Source organism: Pleurodeles waltl, chromosome 2_2 (assembly GCF_031143425.1).
Source record: "Pleurodeles waltl isolate 20211129_DDA chromosome 2_2, aPleWal1.hap1.20221129, whole genome shotgun sequence".
Classification (NCBI taxonomy): domain Eukaryota; kingdom Metazoa; phylum Chordata; class Amphibia; order Caudata; family Salamandridae; genus Pleurodeles; species Pleurodeles waltl.
The window spans coordinates 322583595-322601904 of NC_090439.1; positions in this window are offsets into that span (position 1 = coordinate 322583595).

Here is an 18310-nt window from a genome sequence, read left to right on the forward strand (position 1 = left end):
TGCACAGCCAGCTACCTCTCAAGAGATTGCTGATGCAAAGGAAGTAGACGAGTATGTGAGGTTGGTAGTGGAAAGATCTCGCCTGTTACCAATCTATATGGAAGAAATTAAAGCAGCCACAGAAAATGATTAATGTCTCCAGCTTGTACTATCTGCGGTGGAGTCTGGGAAGTGGCACAGTGTTCTCCAAAATATGACTCTTAGAACGGAAGATGCCAGAGTGATGCTGTCCTCTTTGCATAGTCAGGAATGAGTTGGTTAAGTCTCCTAAAGGATGCCTACTGAGAGGTCCCATGTTAGTGATTCAAGTCTCTCTACAGAACACTGTAGTGGAACTTGAACACACTCCTCGCATCAAGGGATGGTGAAGACCAAGTCAAGTTTGAGAAGCAAGGTATGGTTCCCTGGGCTTGACAATCAAATTTTAAGAACAGTGCAACACTGTGCGATGTGTCAAGCAGTTGGTCCAGCCGAAAGTCCCTCACCAGTCATAACTGAGGTCATCAACCCTATCCCTTGGTTTCGGGCTAGTGCCGATTTCGGAAGCTTACCTGATGGTCGTCACATGCTAGTTGTGATAGATGATTTCTCTAAATATCCAGATGTTGAAATTGTAGAATCTATGACTGCCTCCCAGATCATTCCTCATCTGGAAAAAATCATGGCCATCCATGGCTTAATAAGTGAGCTACGTACAGATAATGGACCTCCTTTTTCCAGCCAAGAGTTTGCTGAATACCTATTGTCCAGAGGAATTCTCCATGAAAAATCACTCCTAGGTGGTCTCAGGCTAATGGGGAAGTGGAGCGTTTTATGAGAACTCTCAACAAAGTGTTGCGGATTGCAGTCGCTATGGTCATAATGTTGACTGAGCAGTGTAAGCAGTGTATGCATTTTTCAGTGACTACCGTCTTACTTCTCATGCCACCACTGGAGAAACCCCTAGCTCACTGTGCATCAATCAGACAGTTCGGGACACTATTCCTCATGTGTCAGAATCCTCTGAACTTCATGACCGAGTAAGAAAGGCACTATCCAAGAGAGTAGAAAAGAATGACAGAATGTCGAGAAAGGGGAGAACAAAGGAACAGAACTTTCTTGTTGGGGACTATGTCCTTGTACATAACAGACTAAGTGGAAGCAAGTTTTTGCTGCCGTTTGAAAAGGACCCATGGGTGGTGAGTGCTATAAAGGGTACCATGGTAACTGCAAAGAGAAATCAGGAAACCATCACAAGGAACATTTAATTTTACAAGACATTCCGCATGGCTAGTGGTGAAATGGACATGGATCAGTTAGTCCCACATGACAGTTTGAATTAAGTTGATGATGATGACTGAAGTATGGACTCTTGGGACCGTTGTTTCCCACCCCAGAGCTCTGGAATGGTAGTTGGTGAATCCCTGCTGGCTGGTCGAGAGTGTGTTGATGGACAGGGATCAGAAGTTATCCAAAGTTTTGATCAGGATCTTGCTGAGTCTCTAGCGGTTAGCTCGCTACATCCTAGGCAGGGGTTGAAGCACTACCATTTACATCCTCATCCAACAAGATCAACTCGTTTGAAAGGATTTGTAGTTAACTGATCACATGTGTGTTTATTTTTCTTTTACGTACTATTTGGTGGAAATTAGTATTTAGTGTTGTTATTTCTTTTTATATGTTTCATGTTTATTTTGGGTAAAGAAGGAATGTTGTGTTTGTCATGGGTTCGCCCATGACGCCCACTTGTGGAGGGAGGTTGGGAAAGCCTCCTCTACAGGGTTCATGAAAGTGGGTAGAACCGGTGATGTTACCAGTATTAATAAAAGGCCCGTGGAGGTTTTTTCTCGTGGCCATTAACACGCAGAGAGTGTCCATTTGATTTTGTGCTTGCACCATTATACGCTTAATGTTACTGGGCCTACACAGTGGACGTAATATACTGCGCGCCACAACATATGCACAAGTCGGAATTGAGAGTGCTGTGCCATTACCACTCTTAAAACATTAAACGAAGGGGTGATTGTTATCTGCATAATGTAAGAAATGTTTGCACTGTAAGACATACGGTCAAAGTGAACAGATGAATGCAATGTTTCATGGTTGTCATATTTTGTCATTGTTCTGAAAGAAAGTTTATGTTAAAGTATTTTAGAGATGTTATTCTTTATAATCATTATATATTTCGACATAAGAGATGTATAGAATTTATTTAACATGAAAAGTGTACTTGTGTTTAATTAATTTGGCCAGAGTGAAGGCCTGCATAATTTTCCTGCGTTCTAATCTTCATTGTGTAGTTTGCTTTTTGCATGTCTTTTCAAAAGCTACAAGTGTCAGGATTTGAGACCAAGTTATTAGAGAGCTAATTGTGCCAGAAGATACAAAAAGCCTGGAGGAACACTTATCAAGGATGGGAGGAGTATCCTGGGTTGGCATCTGTACATTTTCTGATATTCCAAAGAGCAAGGGTGTACCAAGGTCAACACTGAAGACTTCAGAAGGCTAAAGTGTCAACTAGCAACTTGTGATTGAAGATTATGTTTTTGAACTGGGAAAGGTATTTGCCTATGAGATCACCCTTGGACGAATCAAGATTTAAGTGTGGTTTAGTTAGTGGTAAGATTCAGACTCCCTGTGTATTTATCTGACAGTGGACCTCATGGAGATAGATCCCTTGAACTTTAATTTTTATGTGGCTTCATGCTGCCATATCTCTCTTGATGGAAACTTCTACAGATGATCTGTTGTGCTGACTAGTTTTCTTTCTGAATCCCATAGATATTAACACAGTTAGGATTTTTATCACTATTGAATTGGTGGTGTTTTATATGCTAATTAAATTTCATATTATGAGATGTTTTGATTCTCCTTTGGTTATTCTGTACATTTATGCTATGATTTTGAGACTCATTTGACTTTGAGTCTGAAATAAAGCCCTTTGAACTTTATGTTAATATCTGGAATTGAATGTGTGACCATTGAGCTACACTGTATTTAATTTGAATAAATTGATATATTGTCGCCTCATCCTTCGGTACAAAGAAAGAAAGATTAATAAAACCCCAGATTTAGAGATAGGGTCCAATGCTGGTAGCAGAGTACAGTTTTCATCCGAGGTAAAGAGAACTGGAGTTAGGCTCTATAACAGTCAGTCCCCAGTGCCCAATTTAGATTCTCATATGCAGTCTTGGAAGATTGGCAGAATCATTCGAAAGAGAGTTGTACTGGCCACACAGCAGTTTGCGTCTAGTTTGCGGCGATTGTGTGAATTTAAATAGTGTCCTGCAGAGATGTTTTTGTATGTTGTGTGAGTGCAGCGATTTATAAAGACGTTCCAGAGGTTATCGGGTCTGATGTGGCCTAAGATCCAGGGATAGTTTTAAGGGTGTAGAATACACCATATTGTATTGTCTACTCAAAGGTTGTGTCATTGTAAGACTTTGTCAATGGCATAGGGAAAATAGGGACTTGCTTTGTGTGAAAGTGAGGCGATTGGTATGTGGATCTTGATTAGCAGAGTGAATCTATACTGGTGTTGATGACGCCCGCAGGTTGAGGTTTCTCCCAAAGATATTGGAAACTTTCTTGTGAGCTTGAAACTATTAATTTTTAGCAGAGCAGACAAAGGTTTTGTATTTTGTGTGTGCATGTGAAATTGCGGCGCAAGAGTATTTGCAGATTGTAAAGGAGGGAGACTGCTGTGTGGAGTGAGGGCTACGTTATAGTGTACCACACTGGTGTAGGTCGGTTGGTGTAGTGTTGTGCTGCTATTGGTGGACAACATCATACCGTGCCACACTGTGATTGGTGGTTGCTTTGGAGCAAGGAATTGTGGATACATCATTGTTTTATTGAATTAAAGCCTCATGAAAATTGTTGAAAAATAAAGAAAATTTAAAGTTTTGTGAGACCTGTTCAGAGGTGATGTTCATATTCCTAGTGGAACGGGTGAAGAATCCCCTCCCGAAGGTACTCCTGGAAATTATATGGTGGTTAATGTAGGGCTTCACACATCTGTTTGGATTGGTCAATAGTGAAAGATCACAGAAAAGAATGGCCCATTGAGATTCCCACAATGTAGCACATTTAATTAGAAAATGTATTGAAATTTGAGGCTCGTGCTATATGAAATTAAGCCACCTCCTAGACCAACATGAAGCATTTAATGCTAAGGAATGCGCTGCCCGGAGAGGGAAAGGGAGAGATACCAAGGTATAGTAAAGAAAGCAATGCATTCTTATGCAGATGCTAGATAGGATGCTGGGCAGAAAAGGTGGAGAACTGATATGATAGAAGGGGTTAAGCTGTATCCAGCTTTGACCATAGATGTGACTGAGTGAGAAGGGGAAAGGAAGACGATCAGAAGACAAAGGGAGAAGAATCAAAAAGAGCACAATGACATGAGCATAGGCAGTGATGATGATTCTGGAGATAGTCTGTTGGATGTGTTATTACATCCACCCCATGTGTTGTGAACTGAGAAGTGAGGGTTTGAGAGGGTGTATCACAGCTGACCCCATCATGAATACTGTTGATGCTCTCACAGTTCCAGTTACTATTGGCCCAGTAGTTTCTATGGATAAATCAGAAGGCTCTGGGAGAAGTACATACAATTTGGTGGTATCCAATAGTGTTGAGGGACCAACTAATACTCCAAATAATTCAGATACTAGGGAATTTGTTCTTTTAAATGCAACACACACAAGCACTCCATGTGGTGCAAGTGCAGATACTAATATGCCAGGATGTACTTCAATAAGCACATATCAGAAGATGCCCACCCATACTACCCCTGTATGCGAACCAACTTTGAATTTGGGGAAAGGAACTCAGGGAATTCATTCCATACCTAATATTTCTGTGGTGACTTGCTCCCTTAGTGGAAGGAAATAGATAAATGGGTGCAATTCTTTAATGAAAATATTCCATATAGAGAGAGTACGAGTACAGAAGCGAGTCAGAAAACAATCCCATCAACCCTGAAAGAGAGAACTTTGGATGTAGCAAAGTTGACAGTAGAGCTGTATGGAAGGATTATTGGCAATCTTGGGCTGGAACAACTAGAGACTTATAAAGAAGATGAGCTCGCACTGACGTGTAGGGACATCGCTAAGCGAGCTGTTCAAGTTCATGATAAATTGGCAGAACTGGCTCAGAAATATGAAGTAGATCTAAATAAAACTAAGGTTCTGCAAAGCATGCTCCAGTGAAATATATATAGCTGATATGAGAACTCCAGGGATGAAAATTCAGATTAAAGAATTAATTCAGAATATTAGGAAATGGAATTAATTAGGTAAGTGGGAGACTAAATGGATGAAAAAGATGGTTAAAAAATCCTTCAGGTGAAGAAATGCCTGGTGGAGGTTATATATTTCATCATTTACCAATGATTTCCCAAATTACAATGGTGTTGTGGATCAATCTGAATACACTATTTAACATTGTTTTTCTTAGTGTCCTGTGGACAGAATGTAACAAAGCTGTTCGATTGCCTGAGGTGGAACCGACTAGAAATGCATTAACAAAGGGTCCTTCACCATTGGTAATGAAGAAATATCAGGAGGTTATGACATTCCTGAAAGGGAAAGTGCCTTCTCAGGATGCTGATTGGGTCAAAATTGACTGAAAGACTCAAGAGTTGAAGGAGTCGAGGTATGCTTATTATGAGAGGTTGTTACAGGCATTCAAACAATACAGTTGTATGGAGATGCTAGAAGCAAAGGATATGGGACATTTTGTGTTGAGGTTTGTAATAGGGCTGAGGCCAGAAACAAGTATGATGATTCAGCAACATTTGATCTGTTGGCTGAATAAGCCTGTTGATGAAACTTTGCACTATGCAAAATATTGCCATGATGAGACAGAGATGAAGCAGAAAAAGCTTAAGGAAAAGTAAATTGTCACTCAAATGAAAGCAGCTGAAAGAACTAGCCAGAGGCCCTTAGCTGTAAATAATGTGGGCACAATTCAAGGTGTATACCAGCAACCACAAAATCCCATGCAAGGTAGAGTTCCTATAGAGCCAGATAGAGGGATGGATGTAAAAAGTCTGAAAAGATCAACTCTGTGCCAAATCTGCAATAGACTGAGGCATTGGAAGCAGGAATGTCACTTAAATCCAGCTAATCAGGTCCAAAGTGCCGGATTTGTATCTTCTCAGAATAATAATTCCAATCAAGAGCAGGGTGTGCAAATACCAGAAGTAAACATTTTAATGTGCCCCAAGCTCCAATGATGCAAGCCCCTCAACCTCCGATGCCACAGCAAAATGCTATTGAGTCGCTTCAGAATGTGAATCAGGGTTTCAGAATGAATAAGAATCTGATGCAGTATAATATGCCATTTCAACAATTTCCCCTGTTCAATTTGAATGAGGGAAATGGCTCCGATCAATCAGCCAGACAGTGCATGAGGGAGAGGGAGACTGCATACTTGGGGGAGTCTGAAAGGTGGACCAGAAAGGACCATTTATATATAGTGAAGTGGATGGCTGTCCTGTGTCATTCCTGGTCGATAATGATGCTGTCCGTTCTCCTTTGAGAAAAGTAGAATTCCCAAACCTACCCCTCTCGGGGAAAAACAATCCAGGTTGTTGGTGTTGAGAATAAACAAATGACTGCTCAAGAAACTCCCCCACTTAAAGTGAAAATAGGAACTTATGAGGAAAAACAAGCTTATCATAGGTGACCGCTGTCCAGTGAATCTCCTGTAATGATTATTACTTTCAAAATTGAATTGCGTTATCTTTTGCACTCCAGCAGGAATAGAAGTGCAAACTCATGATGAGGATGCTGTCTTTAAGCTAATATAAAATTAACCATGTTGCATGATGCTGACATTGCTAAAACTTGATGATTTCCCTCCAGACTTGAGGAAGACGGTTAGACATGATATGTTGAATTTTTCAGGAAAGGATATTGGACTAATTAAAGGTGTAGAACCTGTCCGGTTTCTGTTAAGCCTAATGTTGAATTCCTGAGAACCCCACAATATGATTTGACACAAGAAATTATGCTGGGATAACTCCTGTGATCAAATCCATGATACAGCAGGAAATTCTGAAGGAGATAATGGGAAGTCCTTGTAACTCTCCCATTATGGATCTTCAGAAACCAGAACAGGACCTTAGAAAAATAAATAACAGTGTTGTTCCTTGTTGCTTCATTGTACTGAATCTAGGTGTAATACTGCTCCAGATTCCAATATGAGGCTGAATGGTTTATTGTCATTGATTTGTGTCAGGCATTCTTCAATAATGTTGCATGAGGACAATCAGTTCCTCCCTGCATTCTGGCTCAGAGACAGGGTTTTAACGTGGTGTCACAAAGGGATACTGAATCTCCATCTACTTTTAATAAGATTAAAAAAATAAATTGAATCTTTAGTTATGCCATTTAATACATCAATGACCTAATGGTGGTGTTGAATACCCAAGAAGCTTGTAGATAAGACACTTTTGCATTTGTGAACCACCTGGCTGAGAATGGACAGTAGGTATCACAAGGAAAGTTACAATATTGTCAAAAAGAAGTCCAATATTTTGGACACCATATTGAAAAGGGAGTGAAAAAAGTGTCAGAAGAAAGAATTTCAGCCATACTGAAAATGAGTCTGCCAACTACACTGAGGGAAGTCAGGATCTTTCTGTAAATGGTGGGCTACTGTAGACAATGGATACCCAACTTTTGATGCCTAATGGCCCAGCCTTTACAGATGGTGACACACAAGGATGTGTCTGATACGGTACAATGGGATAACAAATGACTTGTCACGTTTCTAGAGCTAAGAGACTGTCTCTGTCATGCTCCGGCTCTAGGAATGCCCAATTATAACAAATATTTTGCACTTTTCTACAGTAAGAGGGAGGCCTGTGCTCTCTCAGTGCTAAATCAAAGACATGGAAATGCTAAGATACCTGTGGCTTATTTTTATGCCACGTTAGATCCTGCTGCTTCTGCATTTCCTGGCTGCCTTAAATCGAAAGCAGTGGTCGGCACTACTATAGAGAGGTAAGAAAATATTGTTACGGGTCACCCATTTACTGTGTATGTACACCACTCTGTTAAGCTTTTGTTGACTAGAACCAGAACACAGCATCTCACAAGCAGTCTACATACTAAATATGAGCAGGTGATGTTGGCTGCAGAGAATGTGACTATTAAAGGCTGTGGGATCTTGAATCCTGCCACTCTGTTACCAATATCAAATCAGGAAATTGCAGAAGATTGTGAAGGGGACTATGACTGGCTTGATGATACTGAACTGCGTACCAAGCCAAGACCAGACATACAAGATGAACCATTATCCAAATTTTATGTTGTTCTTTATGTTGATGGTTCATGCTTAGGAGACACAGGAGGAAGTCAGAGAGCAGCTTATGCTTTTTGTACCCTTAACAGAGTTGTCAAAGCTTCAGGGCTTTAAGGAATGGTCTCTGCCGAAGTGGCTGAATTGATTGCTCTTACTAGGGCATGTTGTGTTTTTGATCAATTTAAAGTGTGAATGCTTACAAATAGTCAATATGGCTTTGGTGTCATTTGTGACTTTGGATAAATGTGGTCCCAGTGAGGTTTTATGAGGTCTTCTGGATCTCTAATCCAGAACATCAAACAGGTGCGAAACCTCCTTGATGCACTAGAATTGCCTGAGCAGATTGCAGTGGTTAAGTGCCCTGTACATCGTTCTGGAGATGATGATGTGACTTTGGGCAATAGATACGCTGATGAGGTTGTAAACGTTTGTGCACATAATGTTTGTATATTCAATGGTAAATTCACAAATGAAGGAATGAATAAGACTAACTTTAACCTCTTGTTAACAACAGTTCATACCTGGGATATAGTCAAGTGGCTTCTGGGTGTCTGAGAAGGAACAACAAAGTTGGGTCAGAGCAGGCTGTGTCAAGAGATTTGTGTTTCAATGGATGGACGACCCGTGTTGCCAAATAGTCTGTTATCCCCCATGGCTAGACATTTCCATGGTCCAGGTCATATTGGTAGGGATGTTATGGTATTGTTGTTTAGACAGACTTGGTTCAACCCTAAATTCAGGTTGATAGTCCAAGCGTTGTGTTTCAGGTGTTTTGTGTGTTAACAGAACAATGTTGGGAAAATAACTACAGTTATACTGAGTCACATAGGAAGGTCAGAAAGACCTTTTAGGACAATACAAATGGATTTAATTGAGATGCCTGTGTGCAATAGATTAAGATATGTTTTGGTTGTAGTGTGTGTCTTTTCCTGTTGAGTTGGAGCTTACCCAACTAGGCAAAATGATATGCTGTAGTTAAACTGTTATTGAGGGAACTGATTCCCAGGTTTGGTATCCCTACCTCTTTGAAATCAGATCAAGAAACTCATTTCAACAGTGAGGTCCTGAAATTGTTGCACGCAGCATTGCAAATGAAACAAAGATTGCATTGGAACTACAGACCTGAAGCTTCGGGTCTTGTGGAGCAGGTGAATGGCATGCTGAAATCCAGACTTGCAAAAGTGTTTGCTTCAACATCATTGAAATGGCCTGATACTCTGCCTCTTGTGTTAATGAGTCAGTGGAGTGTACCTGATCAAAAGACTGGACTGTTCCCCCATGAGATCATAATGGGGAGGGCGATGAGACTGCCAGCAATTCCTGTGAACGCACTTGTGAATATTGTTGATGATATGGTCCTAGACTGTTGCAAAGGGCTAGCTTGTGGTGCATTCAACGTCTCATCAGGTTGGAGAAGCCAGAACCCCTCTGCATCAAGAACAATGCCATGACCTTAATCCCAGCGATTGGGTCTTGGTGAAGAACATGTCAGAAAAACATGTTTAGAACCTCATTGGTATGGGCATTACCATGTGTTCCTGGTTACAATGACTGCCGTAAAGTGTGGAGGTCTCCCACACTGGATACATGCTTCCCACACTCGCAGAGTTGAGTGTCCTCTTGACATGGCAGTGTCTGTTCCAGAAGAACCAGTCGTGCAAGCAAGGGAAAAAAAGCAGTACTGACAGGCTATTGGGGACCAAAGTGAGCTTGAAACAGCACTTGATCATCCTGAAGGAGATCTTGGGCAAGTCACAGCTGAGACTGAAACAGAGAGAATCAAATCTTGCCCTGTGGTGAATGAGTCAGAGTCTGAATCAGACCCTGAAAAAGGAATTAGTGCTGGAAGAAAACAAGTGCAAGCTGGAGACCGTTGGCCCAGAAGGAAGGAAAGATGAAAAGATGAGTCTGCCTAAAGAACGTATGCCACCAATGATTGACGAAGAAACTGAAAGCTCTGATCTGAGTTAAAGTGAAGATGAAGGTACGGCACTAAGAAGAACAATAAGAACAAGAGTGCTAGTTGTAGGTATTCTTCACCAGAGTGGACTTACTTCTCAAATGACATAGTCACAGATAGAGAGTTCTGGGTATGTTGGAATCAGCCTGCTGGTTTGGCTGAACCTCCATGAACTGAACATTGTGGTTGAGTTATATTTTGAATTTTTTGTTGCCATCAATGAACTTGGTTTGTGTAAATACTAGAGACATTTATATTGACTGAAATAGAGAATTTGAAATATTTCCTAGGACCCATTAGAAGAAGAAAGAGGGTTGTCATTTAGAAGAACATGGAATAGGACTAAGGAAGTCTCACAAAGATTTATACATTGTTACTTAATGAACTTTGAACTCTATTGCTGTTAGCACTGGTAAAACAAATGAAGGAATATGTTGCTGCTGCAGTACTTATTTGATATTAGATCTGATTCTAAAGACTTTATGGAGTCATATGAGAAAAATGGATGTAAATACATAGTAAAAGTGTAATTGCTTATTTTCCTTATGATCTTAGTAGTGTTATTACTAGGAACATTTTCTTGTGCACATTCATAATAAAATAAGTTATCTCCTAGTGTTTCCCCACAAACTCTTAGCTCTAAGGACAATACTGTTTATATGTTAGATGAGAAAGCATTACACTTAGATGAGTCTAGAGGAGATTTAGCCAATGTATATTTTGTAGCTGTATTACGAATATATGAATAAAATGTCTGTACGTAGTTACCTGCTTCTGTGTCAGAGGGTGTCAAACATATCATCTCATCCAGCTAACCTATGGTATTTCTTGTAGTTTGCTATTAAGTATAATTTACAATGAGGGAAGATTTCAATATTATTTTCCGAATTATGACTTAGGGCCTCATTATCTGTTTGGAGGTCGAACTGCCAGACCGCCATAGTGGCGGTTGCCAAAAGACCTCCATGTTGGCAGTCATACAGACTGCCAAATTATGAGTTACATAGGCAGGGCTGCCAAAAGTCAGCCAAAAACGCAAGATCGCCAGTCCTGTGGAAGACATGAAATAGGCAGTCCGACCACCAGCACCAATATCAAGTTGACCCACCACTAACCGTATTACAAGTCAAAAGTGTCAGGGGCGGTTCAGCCACGGCGGTCAACCAATGTCGGTCCGAACTAAGTTGGCTCGCGGTCACCACACTAATAATGAACACCACATTGGAAGGGTTCGAAAGCAACACAGCTGACACACATTGCCACACCAAAAACAACTGCAAATCACACTATAAAACAAACCCCATCACACACCACAATCCTTTGCATCTCCAATTCCTATCACTGTAGCCAGAGCGAACAATAGAAACAAATATAGAATTAAAATAGGAATCCCTGCAATTTTTCTCACATCGCTTACCACACCCTTCACACTTTTGTTTTATAGGAACATCCATTTGCACTTCCCAACTTCACAAACTCACGTTACCTGTTAATTGCAAACCTTTCCCTTAGCACCACCATGTCACACAGGCCAAATCCCTGTTTCACTAAATTGAGTTAAGAGTCATGGGAGATGAAATCATGAGTAGAGCCACATACATTTGGAGCACAAGTCCAGCACACCACTACTGCCAGGAAAATGGAAATGTGGCAAAGGATAGTCGACAGAGTGAATTTTGTGGGCACCACCCCACTCACAAGGGACAACATCAGGAAGAGGTGAAACGGCCGCAGGGGGATTGTCTATTCCATGGCATCCAGGCACCAACTGTAGGTCCAGGAGACTGGCGGTGGTCACTCACCATCTCCCTTACAACCCAGATCCTGGGAGGAGAAGATCTTGGCCATCCTGCATCCTGAGGGCCTGACAGGAATACCTGGGGGAGTGGAGTCAGGTAAAACACAACACTAAAATATGGACTGTCATGCATGCTCTCTGCTCACCTTTGGCCACCTTCATTGCACTCAACTCACCAGCCCAGTGCCCACCTGTCCGTAGACCACTGTCTGGCATCTAACATGTGAACTTCACTCACCTGGGGAAACAATGGCTACGTACATTGGGTGTAGTACAGGGATTGACAGCACTCTAATTCCCAGCAGGAACAGTTTTACAAATACAAAAACCAGTGTATCATAGTCAAATTTTCCTTGTTTGGTAAATCCCTCATGAAGTGTACTCATATGACATTTGTGCGGGTAGTACAGGTACTCACAGGACTACTAATGACAGGAGACACTGCTACAGTCACTCCAATCAGTCAACACAGTGTCCCTTGTCCCTGAACTCACCATTAAAGGGTTCTCAACTGAGAGGTTGATATCTGTATAGTGTGCGGGTAGTACAACACTGATAGGACTGCTAAGGCCAGGAGGCACATCAACTGTCACTACAAACACGAGAAAACTGTCTCCTTCCCAGAAGACAACAGAATCTCAAAGTTCATATGTTGTATCCTCACTGGGGTAGTTGGCAGGTGTCATGTATTTGAAGCTGTAAGAGTAACAGGCCTGCAAAAGCAGATATGCCCCTGCTATGTCTTGGTTGATTCTTAGGCATAGTGATTGAAAAGGGAAGCCATTTTAAGTACACATGCTGGAGACTGGTAAATACAAGTTCCCCAGCTACATGATGACATCACTGAAAAATAGGATTGTTTGATATCAAACATCTCATATTAATAAACCCCCACTGATTCCAGTGATGGATTTATTAATATATGCACCTAGAGGGCACCCTAGAGGTGCCCCTTGAAAACTTACCAACTACTGGTGTGTTGACTGACTAGTTTTAGACAGCCTGCCACCACCAGACATGTTTCTGAATCCCAAGGATGATAGTCTTTGCTCTTGGGTGGTCAGGGACAAAACCTTCTCTGAGAGAGGTGTTTACACACCCCACCCCACCCAACAGGATGACCTGTAAATCTCCTTTCCAAGGCAGGGGGCTTCAAAGTAGCCCACGACTCTCAGTATGCCGATCTGGCTCCTCTCAAAGGAGAGATGCCAAATCCCCTTCCCCTGGGCCCACTTGGCACCTGGGAAAGCAGGAAAATTAGTAGTCAGAGAGGCATGCCCACCTCTCAGGCCAGTGCCACCCTTAAGGTGAACAGCTCGACGTAGACACAACTGTTGAAAGTCTGTCATCTTGGTGATGGCAGAACTAGAACACATTGAACAGGGTTATGCCCACTTTCCACAGGAAGTGGTCATATGGGGGTACTGTGACCCCAGGGGTAAGTAGCCCATTTGCTAGTACTCTACACTCCCCTAAACACCCCTACATTGAGTATTTAGGGGCACCCCTGGCACCAGGAAATCAGATTCCTGCTGACCTACAAAGAAGAAGGACACCTAGAGCCACAAAAGCAAAGACTGAGGAAGAAGCACCTGATTTGGACCCAGCCCAGCCGGCCTGTCTGCTGCTCCTGTTGAATTGCACCAAAGTTGTAGCTTCCTGCAAGCTGTCAAGCCTCCAAAAACCTGGGATGATTGACTGCCTTCAACAAAGACCCAGGAACTCATGTGGAGCAGCTGAGCTGCTTACCTGCATCTTGCAGGCACCCCAAGAGAACTATGAGGACTCCAAACCACTGAAAACCCAACACCTGAAATCACCACTGCACCTGTGTCACTTAGCCTGAGTTGAATTGGGACAATGGTGCCAGCATGGTCACCCAGCACTCCAGAGACACTGAGAAAGAGGGAAAAGCAAGCAGAGGGCACACAAACAATGGTTGAAAAAAGCAAGGAGAAGCAGGAAAAATTAGGGAAAGCAAGGAGAAGGCACACAAAAAACTGGAAAAAGCAAGGAGAAAGCAGTTACAACTAGGACAAGGCAAGGAGAAACACATAAAGAATGAGGTAAAAGCAAGGAGAAAGCAGTGAGAATGAGGGAAAAGCTAGGAAAAAGCACACAAAAATTGGGGCAAAAATAAGCAGAGGGCAATAAAAACCCTGGAAAAGCAAGGAGAAGGCACACAGAAAATGGTGGAAGAAGCAAGGAAGGAGCAGTTAGAATTTGGGAAAAGCAAGTAGAGGGTACTAGAGGAAAATGAAACATTACCTTGTTCATCTAGGAATAGAGTTAGCGGGTTGGAATATCATTTACAAATCTCAGTGAAGCGCTACACCCCCATGGCACCTTTTTCCAGGTCCATGTTTTCCTAATGTCTACTGTCCATCAATGAAGTTCAGATACACGACCTGATTTACATGTCGGCGTGGGGAATACTCCATCACAAACATGATGGTTGTCCAGTCCGCCGTATTACGATCCCATGATATCCTATGGGGATCGTAATACGGCAGACAGGTTATCTGTTGTGTTTGTGACGGAGTAGTCCATCCGTTGATATCTAAAGCAGGCCCATAGTCATTGATTAACTGGCTAATACATAAATCACATCAACAGTTAGTGCTGCTATGAGTTCACATAGGCAAAGTCTATATATCTTAGAAGCAGTTCTGCCTCTGTGTGTTCAGTCTCTCAGTCTTCTTAATGGACCTCTTTTACCGGAATGAGGGAGATATGGCTTTTGTGGCATTGGTGGATGCTTCTGCAACCGTGCTACTCAAGCAATTATTTTGAGGATGCAGGACCACAAAGATAGTTTTATATGGCGCAAGGGTTATTGGGCAAGGATTAGAGCAGCAGGCCTATATAGAAGGGGCTAGTCCTCAGCAGGTTCAGCCTTCCAGAGAAGAAGCAAACCTGTGCTTCGTTTAGGCAGTTGCAGCTCCCAGGTCAGATCTCCAATGGGTGTTCATTTTCAACAGTTGTGGCCTCCCATGACAGATCAGAGCATTTACATCAATAGTAACAACAACCCCTCTGCTCTGGCAGCCCCAGAGTCAGGCAGTGGTGCATCAGTCTCTTAGCAGATGGCATGGATTTCAATGAAGTAATATTGCTCTTTATTCAAATGTGTGTTTCAATTCATTATGGAAGCTACTCAGGAAAAATGAGAGACATTTCACAGCACGGGTTGTCTCCTGGTATCATACCTTCTGGTGTTTCTCGTGCATTGAACATGCTGGGCTTCCCCTCCTGGACAGTTTCTCCTAGAGAAGGGCTAAGCATGCTCCTTCTGTATCTGAAAAGGCAGACAGACAGGCTTCTAGGTACTATGGAATCAATCAGCTCCTCCAGAAAGAGAAAGAGGAAGCGAAAGCAGATTGAGAAACATTCAGGCTGCAGGCAAGAGATGACCACTCCGTTTTCATTCTCGCAAGTAGGCGTTGCCAGGTGAGTAAAGGGAAGTTATTTTTTATGTTTATCAGGGTGGATGAGTAAATATACAGTAAGCTGGCATGGCAAACATTGGGAAATAAACATAAATCTGGGGAGGGGGAAAGGAGGATTCCTGGAAAATAGCAGGTTCTAGCAGTAGGACCTGACCTGCTTAACCCCTTAGCTGCTGGGCCTTTCCCCCCCCCCCCCAGTGCTGAGCCCTTTTTTGGCTATTTGGGGTAGTTCGCGCTTAGGGCTTCATAACTTTTTGTCCACATAAGCTAACCACGCCAAATTTGCGTCCTTTTTTTCCAACATCCTAGGGATTCTAATGGTACCCAGATTTGGTGGTTTCCCCTGGAGGAGACCAAGAAAATAGCCAAAATACAGTGAAAATTTAGTTTTTTCCAAATAAATTGGAAAAAAGGGCTGCCGAAGAAGGCTTGTGGTTTTTTCCCTGAAAATGCCATCAACAAAGGGTTTCTGGTGCTGAAATCACTATCTTCCCACCTTTCAGGAACGGGCAGACTTGAATCAGAAAACCAAATTTTTCAACACAAATTTGGCATTTTACTGGGACATACCCCATTTCTACTATATTTGGTGCTTTCAGCCTCCTTCCAGTTAGTGACAGGAATGGGTGTGAAACCAATGCTGGATCCCGGAATGCTAAACATTTCTGAAAACTAGACAAAATTCTGAATTCAGCAAGGGGTCATTTGTGTAGATCCTACAAGATTTTCCTACAGAAAATAACAGCTGAAATAAAAAAATATTGAAATTGAGCTGAAAACAACAGCCATTTTGCTTTATGTTTTACTCTGTAACTTTTTCCTGCGATGTCAGATTTCTGAAAGCAATATACTGTTTTGTCTGCTGGACTCTTCTGGTTGCGGGGATATAAAGGGCTTGTAGGTTCATCAAGAACCCTAGGTACCCAGAGCCAATAAATGAGCTGCACCCTGCAGTTGGTTTTCATTCTATACTGGGTATACAGCAATTCATTTGCTGAAATATGAAGAGTGAAAAAGAGGTATCAAGAAAACCTTTGCATTTCCAAAATGGGATCAAGATAAGGTTTTGAGGAGCAGTGGTTATTTGCACATCACTGAATTCCGAGGTGCCCATACTAGCATGTGAATTGCAGGGCATTTCTCAAATAGACGTCTTTTTTACACACTCTCTTATATTTGGAAGGAAAAAATGTAGAGAAAGATAAGGGGCAATAACACTTGTTTTGCTATTCTGTGTTCCCCCAAGTCTCCCGATAAAAATGATACCTCTCTTGTGTGGGTCGGCCTAGTGCCCGCGACAGGAAATGCCCCAAAACACAACATGGACACATCCTATTTTTTTTATAGAAAACACAGCTGTTTTTTCCAAAGTGCCTACCTGTAGATTTTGGCCTCTAGCTCAGCCGGCACATAGGGAAACCTACCAAACCTGTGCATTTCTGAAAACTAGAGACCTAGGGGAATCCAAGGAGGGGTGACTTGCGGGGCTCGGACCAGGTTCTGTTACCCAGAATCCTTTGCAAACCTCAAAAAGTGGCTAAAAAAACAAGTTTTCCTCACATTTCGGTGACAGAAAGTTCTGGAATCTGAGAGGAGCCACAAATTTCCTTCCACCTGGCGTTCCCCCAAGTCTCCCGATAAAAATGATACCTCACTTGTGTGGGTAGGCCTAGCGCCCGCGACAGGAAATGCCCCAAAGCGCAACGTGGACACATCCAAATTTTTGGAAGAAAACAGAGGTGTTTTTTGAGAAGTGCCTACCTGTAGATTTTGGCCTCTAGCTCAGCCGGCACCTAGGGAAACCTACCAAACCTGTGCATTTCTGAAAACTAGAGACCTAGGGCAATCCAAGGAGGGGTGACTCGCGGGGCTCGGACCAGGTTATGTTACCCAGAATCCTTTGCAAACCTCAAAAAGTGGCTAAAAACACAAGTTTTCCTCACATTTCGGTGACAGAAAGTTCTGGAATCTGAGAGGAGCCACAAATTTCCTTCCACCCGGCGTTCCCCCAAGTCTCCCGATAAAAATGATACCTCACTTGTGTGGGTAGGCCTAGCGCCCGCGACAGGAAACGCCCCAAAGCGCAACGTGGACACATCAACATTTTTTGAAGAAAACAGAGGTGTTTTTTGAGAAGTGCCTACCTGTAGATTTTGGCCTCTAGCTCAGCCGGCACCTAGGGAAACCTACCAAACCTGTGCATTTCTGAAAACTAGAGACCTAGGGGAATCCAAGGAGGGGTGACTTGCGGGGCTCGGACCAGGTTCTGTTACCCAGAATCCTTTGCAAACCTCAAAAAGTGGCTAAAAAAACAAGTTTTCCTCACATTTCGGTGACAGAAAGTTCTGGAATCTGAGAGGAGCCACAAATTTCCTTCCACCTGGCGTTCCCCCAAGTCTCCCGATAAAAATGATACCTCACTTGTGTGGGTAGGCCTAGCGCCCGCGACAGGAAACGCCCCAAAGCGCAACGTGGACACATCCAAATTTTTGGAAGAAAACAGAGGTGTTTTTTGAGAAGTGCCTACCTGTAGATTTTGGCCTCTAGCTCAGCCGGCACCTAGGGAAACCTACCAAACCTGTGCATTTCTGAAAACTAGAGACCTAGGGCAATCCAAGGAGGGGTGACTCGTGGGGCTCGGACCAGGTTCTGTTACCCAGAATCCTTTGCAAACCTCAAAAAGTGGCTAAAAAAAACTAGTTTTCCTCACATTTCGGTGACAGAAAGTTCTGGAATCTGAGAGGAGCCACAAATTTCCTTCCACCCGGCGTTCCCCCAAGTCTCCCGATAAAAATTATACCTCACTTG